Source organism: Marmota monax, unplaced genomic scaffold (genome assembly GCF_021218885.2).
Source record: "Marmota monax isolate L192 unplaced genomic scaffold, Marmota_monax_Labrador192_F-V1.1 WCK01_AAM20220418_F8-fsc00005, whole genome shotgun sequence".
In the NCBI taxonomy this organism is placed as follows: Eukaryota; Metazoa; Chordata; class Mammalia; order Rodentia; family Sciuridae; genus Marmota; species Marmota monax.
In genome coordinates, this window is record NW_026692254.1 from 15,836,848 (window position 1) to 15,844,685 (window position 7,838).

The following is a 7,838-nucleotide window of genomic DNA, read 5'->3' on the forward strand; positions in this document are numbered from 1 at the left end:
GTATTTCATAACTCTGTCAGTAGTGAAGCTAGTATCTGATTCAAGATCTGACTACAAAATCGAATAGTCTTCCTTTATGAGGGCTTGCAAATCAGCATGACATATTAAAGAACCTCTAACATGAGGTTATCTAACTGAAAAACTGATTCGATTTCCATATTTATACTTCTCTTATTATTTCAACAATGCAAAAGAGAAGGCACTCAATTCTCAATTTACCAAGACCATTCAGATTTTCTTTTTAATCTAGGAAAAAAGTAATGGTGATTATTTTCAAACCACAAAGCAGTATTCTCCTTGCCCCTCCACTGATAAAACTTACACTAGACTATGAAACATCCACATGTTCCATGAATACATCTTTCAAACCAATAAAAGGGATATATGATCTGAATATAAGACAGACTATTTGAAATTGAAATGCCTCCAGGATCCATGGCCATCATCACTGTATACATTAAATTCCTCTTGCCAAACTAAAAGCAGTAAAGGCAGGAGAAAAAAATGGCTTTCCAAAATTGACAAGCATGTTACTTTCCACTAACAAATTTCCTAAATCAAAAACATAGGTTCCCTCTTCCTAAATCAAAACATAAAATCTAGTGAGAAGATTTGACTAGACTACATTAAACTTCAAAATTATGTTCTAATAAACATTTTTATAATTACTTAACCACCCTCAGAATATTAGTTAAATATTTCTCTTTGGTAGTCATATAATTAATGACACTACTATTAACTGAATATCAATAAACTGCACTGCACTATAAATGGAAAATACAAAGTTATAATGAAATTGCTCTGAAAAATATAGCACTGCCATTTGAGACAACTCAAATTTTTAAAGGACATTTCCAATTACACTTACCCATGCCCCCAAATAATTTTTGTCACACATAGCCACATGGACACATAAAATATTCTACACAGTTAGCAAGGCCCTAAACAAGTTGGCAAGACCCTGTCCCAAAAAATTAAAAAAGGGCTAGGGATGTGGCTCAGTGGTTAAGTGTCCCTAAGTTTAATTCCCCTACTGGGGGGAAAAACACAAACAAAAAACCCTTTAAACAAAAAACCCTTTACACAGATGAAAACTATTCTGGAACTAATTTAACATGGTGACATTACAATTATTATCTTTGAGACTCAATAAGCTATTTCCTTTCCTCTAAACACCCCCCAATAATGTAATTTTAAAAAACAGGACAAGTTAAGTTTAACTTTAACACCTTTTTCCTAACATGAAAAGGGCCATAATTTTATATGTAACTATAGTGTGAATTAAATAGGTAAGCAAATAATTGTGTTCAGAGAGGTTCACTATTACTTCATAAGCATTGACTGCTTTAGTAAATAAATAAATATCACTTGGAAGCACTCTTAGAATTAAGAATCTACCTCCAAATTGCTAGTTGTACCTTTTCAGAAGACTTTCAATATTATAACATTATTATCTCCACTTTGCAACTATGTTTAATAAAATTAAAATAAAGGTGATTCCAGTATCTATGAATGCGCTACCATATACAACAAATATTAATCTGTTTCATGTGACATACAGACATGTTTATAAACATGACATTTGTATAAACATAATATTTAATATAAACTATAAACTCTATAAAGCATTAGTAAAACACTTGACTCTCTAAAAATTGCCATTTACAGAAGTAATGAATGAAGATAGACAACAAAATAAAAAAACATACATACAAAAGCCATAATAGTACAATAGTTATTTTTATCCTCACTTCCTAAGTTCACATTATTTTTCTAAATGTCATTTTTGTATGTTTTTAAAAAAACTATTTTGTTTACCTTTTCCACAGACTGTTCAGTACTGCCAAGGTAACAAAGATTTTTAAACTGACAACTAGAGTACTTAGCAGTTGTCAAAACAACACAGCTGGATTCTTAAAGGGAAAGTACTCTTGTGTAATATATACCTAATTACAGCTTTAGAGAACCTCTGCTTTATATACTAATAGATGATACAAGACGCAAGGGAAACATGCTGTGCTAAAAACTTGGAAAATGTTAGACAACATTTGTTTTAAAATACGTATACCATTATTAACACATCACAGCAGGTCTTTCTAAAAGCACAGTTACTGAATCCCAATCTCCCTAAAATACAGGTTCACACTATGATGTACTCAATCTACACACAGTTTCCCACTAGATCATGACAGGAGGCTCCTTTCACAGCTCCGAAATCTATTTCAGGTCTGAGCAACAATTTTATAGTTACATTTATTGGGGGCGGGGGGAAAAAGCATTTTTTCCCAATTCAGAAATGCTCACCTTCCCCAAACTTTTTTGAACTATCCTCTATTTTTAACCCTCAATGTTCAAAGACAGATGATACCGAATCAAAAGACAAAGTTTCTACCACACACCATGATCCCTCCGTGCTGGGACATATTTGAATGCCCCCTCGGTTCCCGCGACGCGACTCCCTAAGCTGTCGAATTCCGCACCCGCAGGTGCCCTCAACCCAGGCCCGCCCCAAATAAGGACCCCGACACTGGCACACACACGCACGCACGCACAGTTCAGACCTAAATGTTTCTCCCTGTTAGACCAATGTTCTCCCAAAGCAGAAGCGGGGGAACTTCTTCCAAGTCCAACAACAGGGTAGGACGCGCCCCGCACGAAGGGGGTCAATCCCTTCGAAGAAATCCTCGGCCTCCCAGAATAAGAGAAAGAAACCGAGAGGCTCCGAGGCCCCCAAGGAACTCCTTCAACTTTCAAGAAGGCTACGTCCACCACAGCTCCCCGGACCCACAGGCAGTGCGCGCTCCGGGAGGCTGCAAGCGTCGAACCCGCGCGGCCGAGCCTCCCCGCGCCCGCTCCGCAGCGCTCCATCAGACCCCCCCGGGCCCGCCCTCGGGACACCCCGCCCCCACCTCGCCCCCGGGCGCCAAGCCCCTCCTCAAGAACCCCAACCCAAACACCACTTGCCTCCCCTCAGTACCTTACCTGCCCAGCCGCCGCGCACCCGCAACCCCGATCCCCTCCCAGTCGCACAGAGGCTAGTCTGGGGGTCCCCGGAGCCCTGCGGGCGCCCCTCCTCGTCCGCGCTGCCCCACACCCCAGAACCCTCACCCCAGCCCTACCTGGCCCCCTCACCGAGACACCGCCCCCTCCAGCACTGCCGGCTCCGCAGTCCGCGGCCCTCACCGTATCTCCGGCACAGCTGGCGAGCGTGCACACGCCGCAGCCCCGGCCCGCCACAGCACTCCGCGCCGCCCAGAGCCGCCTCCTTCAGCCCGGGACTCGCCGGGACATCGGCGCACGGATCCCCACACCGGGGCTATTTTTAGGAGACAGGCCTCGGCCAGACCGGAACTTGTTCCTTGCTGCGCGCGTGCGCACTCCGCCTTCCAGCTCGGTGTCCCTCCGCCAGCCTGGCCTTTTCCTTACTGCCCCTCGGCTCCCTCTCGTTTCTCCCTTAATATTTCTGTGGTAATTTCTCCTCTTGCTGCGTCCAGAGTACATAGAATGGGGAATACGGAGGCGCGGGCAAAAGAGTCACACTATTTAGGAACGATCACTATTCCACAAGGACGTGAGGGGCGGACTATGTTTTTCCGGGTGGGTGAGGAGAAAGATCACCCGACACAGGAAGGAGATGACGGCGGTTTGGCGCCGGGGATACAGGCTGGAGCTCGCTTCCCTCAGAAGGACCGTGTTCTCCTGGAAGGGATACTGGTCACTTGATGAGGGCCTGGGCGCCTCCCAGGGCGGGGCGGCCTGGCAGCGTCGCGCCTGGCCGCCCCCTCCTCCCCCGCCGCAACCTCCCTGACCAGCCAGCAGGAGCCTTAACCCGCAGCGGTTCTAATGACGCGACGTGTGGCGAATCGCCGCGCGTGGCCCGCGGCTCCAGCCAACCCGGGGTGTCGGGGGCGGGGCGGGGTTCCTGAGGGCGGGGCGGAGTCCGGAGCGCAGGTCTGCACCCTCAGAGCCTGCTGCCCCGCGGCTTTCTTCGGAACCGCTCAGAGCACCCCCACCCCCTCGGTGCCATACTGACAAACCTGAGGTCAAGGCCTGCTCCCAGTCCTTGGGGCGCACTTGGCCTTCTCATACGTTTGCTCGCCACGCCTGCGTCCACGTCTTTAGTGTGGTCAAGGTCGCACCTGTGCTGTTGCAGGAGCAGCGGGTGGTCAGTCTTACTGGGCAAGTGCAATTGGATCAGGGTCCCTGGCACGCGGCGCCTCGAACCGAACCCGGGCCCCAAAGTAATAGAACTTATAGGGGCCTTAAAGGCTAAGGATACATTGAGTCTGGCTAGCCAAGCTCCCGTTTTCCCAGGAGAGAAGCAAACTGTTTGTCTTGATTATTAAGAATAGCTACTACGTCTTTAGTGATGAACATTTTTGCATATGTATCTCATGTAATCCTTACAACATCCCCATGAAATAGATTTCAGTTTCTGTTCCCACTTTACAGATCAAGAAAGGGAAGTTGAAAAGGCAAGGTGAACTGCAGGGTCACTGAACTTAGGGGAAGGGCACTGAGGACTTGGGCACCTAACCACTCTGTACTGATTTTTCGGAGAGGGGCAAAGGAGATGTGCTTGGGAGCTGTTCATTTTGTGAGATTGTTGATTTTTGTCGAGGGAGATAATTAGGAGAGAAGCCATCCTTGGTGCTCTCACCCTGAAAGCTGCTCACCTCTGCATCTGCACCCAAAAGTGCTGGTGGAATGGACACAAAGCAAGGTGCTTATTTTTCATTTGAAGATGAGATATTCAATCCTGCATACAGCATTTGAAATCAGTGATTGGGGTGAGTGAACAGATGTGCAGAGGCTGTGGGTAGAGGAACTGGGAAGTTCCAAAGGAAGCTGGAGGCTGCTGGCTTCCTCCCTCAAGGACTACAAGGCAATGTGCTGGGGAGAGCCCAACACAAAAGCAGCACATACAAACCAGATACTGGAAAATAAGCCTGACGCTCTTTTGGGAACCCCACAAGGATGATCACTAGGGCCCACAACATGGGAACCCTACAAGGGTGTTCACTTGAGCCAGCAACAGGGATTGCAGGGAGGATTTTTTAAAACATTAGAATTTGGTGTAAATCAACAAGTCATGTGGATAGGCATTGTTTTTAACTTGCCAGAAGCTGCAAAGCCAACTGCATTTAACACCTTTGCTCCAAGAAAATAGGAAGAGTTATACTTTGCCTTCAAAGCCAAGGGTCTAAGATGAAAGACAATGGGAAATAATTCCCTCCTTTCCCTCCTGCCCTTCACCCTGGTAGAGAAAGAAGGGCAATGAGGACAGACTGTTCTAAAAGAGATTTCACTCTGTCATTGCTCCACCCCAGGTCCTCCCCTTCCAGAAACTGAGCCTCCTGGGACACCAAAGACTCAGCGCAGATTGCCCACCCACCATCTATGCCAATGCTATTGGTCACCCCAGAATCCAGACAGGGAACTTGGCCATGAGTCCAGCCCAGGCATTGCACGCCTTAAGGAGAAGCTCTCTTCCCATCACTTCCTTCATAAAAAAGCCCTTGTCTAAGAATTGCTAGTAAAAGTGGGAAAGAGGAAGAAAGGGAAGAAAAAAGGAAAGAGGAATAAGTTTAACAGTTCTGGAGCACATTGTAAAATACATTATAGTATAAAATACATTAGCAGAACCCAATCAACAGTTATTTATAGTTAAAGTAACTAATTTTAGGAAGTCATCACATCCTCTTTTCAGATTCAAAAACCTGTTCCAGAAGTCCATTGTACCCAGCTAATTCCAGTGCTCAGCTTGGCACAGACCATATGCTAAGCACTTCTGTGTGCCATTGACTTGGAAGGAAATTCTAAGGAGCAGCACATGTTAGTTCCCTACACTCTGTCTGGCCTCCTTAGAGGTGCTCTGGTACTGGTATCTGAACCTCAAGAGCTCCATGTTGCACTAGATGCTAGGATACAGGAGAGGAAGAACAGCCCTTTTTCCTTCAAAGGGGCGGATACCGAGGAAGACAGAGCTTAAAATATAATCCAGCTTGACAGTCAACTTCAGAGGGTCTTCCTCAGGTACCAGAGAGCACAAGTTATGAATATCTAAAGAGGGAAGGGAATTTTGGAAGGCTTTCTAAAGGAAACAATGTTCACAGTTGATCTAGAAAACCTCCTAGTAGGATGCAAAAGGATTATTCTCATTAGGTCTTGATGTGAAGAATAAAACCCAAGCTCCTTAGGAAGCAGGCATCCCTGACTACACAGCCACCCTCTTCTTCACCTCTTCCTGTCCATCACTTCACTGTCTTCATTCAGAATGCTGAGAAGCTTCTTTGTGCACATCAGATGTTTCCTCTTGTTTCCAGGCCAAACTCCTTTGTATCCATCAAGCCTCCACTTACAGGACATTTCTCAAAAAGCATTCTCTAAGAGAGTGCTTTGGTGTAAGCATGTCTTTATGTATGTCTGTCTCCTCCCTTGCAGAGACAGATCCTTAACAAGAACTGTGATGTGCTTCATATTATATTTACAGTTTCTAGAATGGAGCCTGGCATGGAGTACAATCAAATAAGTGTTTGATAAACATTTAGAAACAGGCTTTTAGCAGAGGGAGTGCTACATACAGGGGCCTCTGGGTGTGGCTCAAGAGAGAACCCATCACTAGCAGAGCATACCCCGAATGTGGATGGTGTGCCATAAAGTGGAGTGAAGTAAGGTTAGAAGAGTGTTTAGGAGATGAAACAGAGCCTAACATGTTGGCCATTTGCAGGCAAGGCTGTTTGTCTTTTATTATGAAAGTAATGAATAGCCATCAACATATTAAGCAGGTGAATAGATTGATCTATTTGGCATTTTAGAAAGATTCCTCATAGAGCAAGACAAAGGAATAGTAACAACAGATTGGAAGAAACCAAGGAGACCTGACAACAAGTGCAAAATGTGATTCTGGATTGGATTCTAGTATAAAAGGGAGAGATAAGTGGAAAATTGGAATAGGTCTATATTTCATAATTATATAACATTATTAATTTCCTTGTTTTGATAATCAATCATGTTATCCTTAAGTAAGATGATAACATTCAAGTAAGAATACAATGAACTCTCTGTACCATTTTAAAAACTTTTAGCAAACCTAAAATTATTTCAAGATAAAACCATTTTTAGCAATAAGTATTTTATAATTTACCTGACTCCTTAGTTATAACCTCCATGTGGAGTAAATATAACTGGTATACCAGTTATCTAAAGCATTTTTATAATAATTTACAACAGTAAGTTTAACTTCAATTTGAGCAATATTAAAACATTGGTAAAAATGTTTAAAAGTATGAATATTTTAAGGTGATCAATGTTCTGAATTGAGGGAGGAAAAAACATGGAAAATAACAAACTATTTTCAGTTACTACATAAAGCAGTAAGATTTCATGTCTGCCATATGGCTATCCCTAAACATCAGAAACTGACACATATACATGTATTACTTCTAACATATAAAAGAATATATAACATCCTTTTCAGACATGAAAAGTTTTCACTTTTCTTATTTTAATATCACTTTGGCTTTTATTCTTGAGTACATAATGATGAAAAGGATGAATTCAGGTCCTCATAGAAGGAAATAAAAGAGCTTTCCTTGGCTCAGTTTATATTCTTAAATGTAAAAGTCTACATAAAGATTAACTACACTTTAAATATATAAGAAATTGAATCTTTGACAGCTGGATGTTTTACTCAATTGAACTTCAAATAAGTCTTTCAATTTCTATTATATGTTGTCATTTTGTTATATTGTATTTTTTCTTCTGTACGGAGTTTATTCAGACTTTGTGATTCTCTCCAACAACCAACAATATATTCACATTTCAATTACAGTAAT

At 43.2% G+C, this 7,838-nt stretch overlaps 1 protein-coding gene across 11 annotated transcripts in view; it reads right to left on the bottom strand.

Moving 5' to 3' along the window:
* Positions 1-3,751, bottom strand: part of Mef2a (myocyte enhancer factor 2A) — a 154,532-nt gene extending 150,781 nt beyond the window's left edge. For 3 of the 11 annotated variants that reach the window (XM_046436081.2, XM_046436114.2, XM_058576835.1), the window contains exon 1: positions 3,184-3,747. The gene's annotated coding sequence lies outside the window, so the exon portion shown is untranslated. Of the gene's footprint in view, positions 1-2,561; positions 2,763-3,119 lie in introns of those variants that run through there. The other 8 variants (XM_058576830.1, XM_058576832.1, XM_046436121.2 and 5 more) reach the window with 6 other exon arrangements.
* Positions 3,752-7,838: the final 4,087 nt, after the last annotated feature.